Genomic DNA, 3,296 nt, shown 5'->3' with positions numbered 1-3,296 from the left:
GTGAACTTGAACCAATAAACCTTCCTACCATAATGCTGGAGCATATGCACAGGGTAATTACACGGAGAACTGCAAAGCATGGTATCCCATATAGGTTCTTACTGAATCATGTCTTTACTCACTTTGAAGTTCCTGTAGAGAAAGAGGTACTAGGTACCATGAAATATACATTTACCAAGTCCACTCTATAAGAATGCAAGTGAGTGGAAGGACCAGTGAAGGGTAGGTCCCAAGTGGCAGCGATTTTGAAGCAGCAGGCTACGCTCACCCGGAAGGTAGATGACCTCACGAAACTCTTGGCTGAGAAGGAGGTTGAAATTGCTAGATTAAAGTCTGTGCTTTAGAAGGTGATCTCAGGAGGACCAATGGTAGCACTGAGAAGCTACAAACTTTGAGGGATGAAAATGCTCAACTGATGAAAACCATTGCCTCCCTTAACAATGAAGTTAAGGCCCTCAACAAGCAAGTTATTAAGGCTCATGAAGATGCCAATGAGCGAATTCTTGTGTTCATGTGTACCTTCTCCCCTCCTCCCCCTCCGTCCTAAATGTGTCCTTGTCTCTCTTTTTGAGTCTGTGGCCTGTGCACTTTTTAGGTCCTGTTATTCTATAAATCTATCTACTATGTGGCTGTGAGTTTGACTAATGTCAAGTGGTCAGTATTTGTGATATGCAACGATCTCTGTTTTGTGCCCTGTTCATGTGTATTATTATTATCTCTTTTTGCTTTCATTCGCATGTTCTGTGTGGCCCATGGCTTTGAACTCTTTTTGATTAACATTTTAACTTGCATATGTTTACTGCTTCGCCTTTTCAATGATGTCAAAAGGGGGAAGTTTGGTGCAATTGGCCAAGGATTAAGGGGGAACTTATATTAAGTTTGGTGCAATTGGGGGAATTGAATGTTGTGTTGCTGTCTTAAAGGGGAACTAATATTAAGGGGGAACTGATATCAGTAAGGATGAACTAATAGGATGGCCACTCTAATTAGTTGCTGCTGTATGATTCTATAACTGGCCAATTGAGCAATTGATTTTTGAATGAATGTCTACTCACTCGAGTGAGGAGTTGTTTATGCAGGTTGTTTGTTATCATAAAAAAAGGGGAAATTGATAAGAGCTTATGCCCTTTGGTGTTTTGATGATCTCCTAACAAGTGCAGGGACCTGGTCCTCTGCAGAGTATGAATCTCGTCCAGTTGTCAAAAGTGCCATCCAACCGTTAAAGCTGTCTGCGTCAGAGGGTTGGTGAAGTAGCAGTGTACTCCACCAATCAAAGAGGACGATGTTGTTTGTTTGATGGGTAATAACTCTTTATGGTATAAATCAAACAAACAACAACTCATTACTGATTCATTAAAAAAAAAAGAAATACATTCAAGCTTCAAAACCAACAAGGGACCTGATAGAATCGTCATTAATGCTTTCTGTGTCTATTGTTTTGTTTGCTTGTATAAGTGCTTACATTGTAGGATTCATTTCGTTGTGATAAGAAACGTTTCAACTTGTGTGAATCATTGTGAGTTCTGAGTTAGAGTTAACTTGGTTCTTACTCTAAATCTATATTAATCAGGATAGGATTAGTGTAGTGGGTAGTGTGGCATCTACTCTAGCTCGTCTAAGTAATAGGAGGTATTACTTAGAGTTGGGATTAGCAGGCTAATCTCGGTTTGTAACTGGGTTTTACTTTTGCTTGAGAAGATTAGTGAAAAGCAGTTCTAAAAGTTCTGGCAGGCCAGGTCGTGATTTTACTCCCTTAAGCAAGGAGGTTTCCACGTAAACTCTCTTGTCAATCTTTACTTTTCAACACTTGTTCTTTACTGTTTTAGTTTCAACTGTGCTGAGGACCTGGTCCCATTGACACTGGTGGATACATTCCAGCACCTATTAAAAAGTCAGACGTCACATCTACCTTTCTTTTTCAGATCTAAATTTTTTTTGACTATCAAATCTACCATCAACATTGAATTGTACAAAAATCATACAAGATCTTCATTTTTAAGATTCCTAATCAACTAGACTAAACTAAACTAACTGCAACTAAAAACTTAACCTCTAAACTTGATATAAAGATTTTTTTTGGGTATTGAATTGTTAATGATTTTGGGTGAATAATTTATCAATTGAGAGGGAAAAAGCACGATATTGTGTAGAACTGAAGAGCTTGAAGGGTAATTTGGTGATTATTGAAAGAAAAATAAGGATTTTCGAAGATTGAATTGAGAGAAATCTAAAAGAGAATTGATGAACAATTCGGCTGGTGGGAGAAAGTATAGCTATATTGAAAGATTTTGTGAAAAAATAAGCTAACTCCGGCAGGTGGCTGGTGCCATGAATGTAAAATAAAGAAAACAAAATAATTATTTAATATGTAAAAAAAGGGTAATATATAGTGACAGGTGCGTGCAAATCACTGCTTATTACGAATCTGGGTGTGAGTTTTAAAGGAGTTATATATTTTGGGGTTTCCAAAAATATTTTTGGGGCGAGTTTCGGGGTGGGACATACCAAAAACGCTATGAGGCGCAAATGGAAGACGTAGATCTATAGGACGCATGTTCTAGAATTTGGGGCGTAAGTTTCGAACATAAAAACGTAAGTCGTGGGCGTAAAAACATATACCTCGGACGTTTTATTTTTTTTTGTTTTAGTTTTTGAACCTTTTTATCTTTAAATCATATATTTTTTATTATTGGTATAACAATATTTCTCAAATAGTAATTATAATATTTTTTTTCTTTATTATTGGTTATTAATACCTATCTCCAATAAAAATCATAATATTTTTTCTATATGTTATAAGTTATGTATTAAAATTTATTTGTAAAATCAATTTTACTTTTACTTATTTTCTTAGTAGAATTATAAAATTGAATATACATGAGACTACACCCTGTAGATCCATGAGACTTACGCCTCGTATCTCGGGGCTTATGCCTCGCCCCGTACTGTATACATCGTCTCGCCTCATGCCCTGTGTAGATTCATGAGACTTGCCCCCCGTGTTTCGAGGCTTACGCCTCGTCCCGTACTGCATACATCGTCTCGCCTCACGCCCTCTAGATTCATGAGACTTACGCCCCGTGTCTCGGGGTTTACGCCTCGCCCCGTACCGCATACATCGTCTCGCCTCATGCCCCATCTTTTAAAACAGTGATATATTCCTTTCAAAATGTTTAGGGGTAATAAGATCATGTGAGTATAACACAGTTGAGAATCCTGTAATAGATTAAGAGGTCATTTGGCTATTTTCTCTCCGTTATAATATACATATATATATATATATATATATATATATA

This window comes from Solanum tuberosum, unplaced genomic scaffold (genome assembly GCF_000226075.1).
Source record: "Solanum tuberosum cultivar DM 1-3 516 R44 unplaced genomic scaffold, SolTub_3.0 scf00222, whole genome shotgun sequence".
NCBI lineage: Eukaryota > Viridiplantae > Streptophyta > Magnoliopsida > Solanales > Solanaceae > Solanum > Solanum tuberosum.
This window is presented reverse-complemented; position numbering follows the sequence as displayed.